The sequence below is a fragment of the Plectropomus leopardus genome, unplaced genomic scaffold (genome assembly GCF_008729295.1).
Source record: "Plectropomus leopardus isolate mb unplaced genomic scaffold, YSFRI_Pleo_2.0 unplaced_scaffold72313, whole genome shotgun sequence".
Taxonomy (NCBI): domain Eukaryota; kingdom Metazoa; phylum Chordata; class Actinopteri; order Perciformes; family Serranidae; genus Plectropomus; species Plectropomus leopardus.
Window position 1 is genome coordinate 1 of NW_024679600.1, and position 266 is coordinate 266.

The window sequence follows — 266 nt, forward strand, 5'->3', positions numbered from 1 at the left end:
GCATTAATGATTAACTGACATAGTGTCGATTACATCTCAATCAAACCCTATAACCAACAAATGATCTGTTTGTGTTCTCACAAATCCATGAAAAACTCTTAGACTGCTTTAAAGCAAAACATTTGATTAACATATTCTTTTCGTTTATCTACATGAAAGCTGCTTCCACTCTGATCATATTCCCTCCATCAATGCTCCACAAGAGGCAAAGAACAATCTTCAATGACAGAGAGCATATGAACTGAATCATTACTCTCTGTCAACTT

The 266-nt window shown here is 35.0% G+C and overlaps 1 pseudogene; it reads right to left on the bottom strand.

The window, feature by feature from the left end:
* Positions 1–164: 164 nt before the first annotated feature.
* LOC121940043 lies at positions 165–266 on the bottom strand (annotated as a pseudogene; the record flags this gene model as incomplete).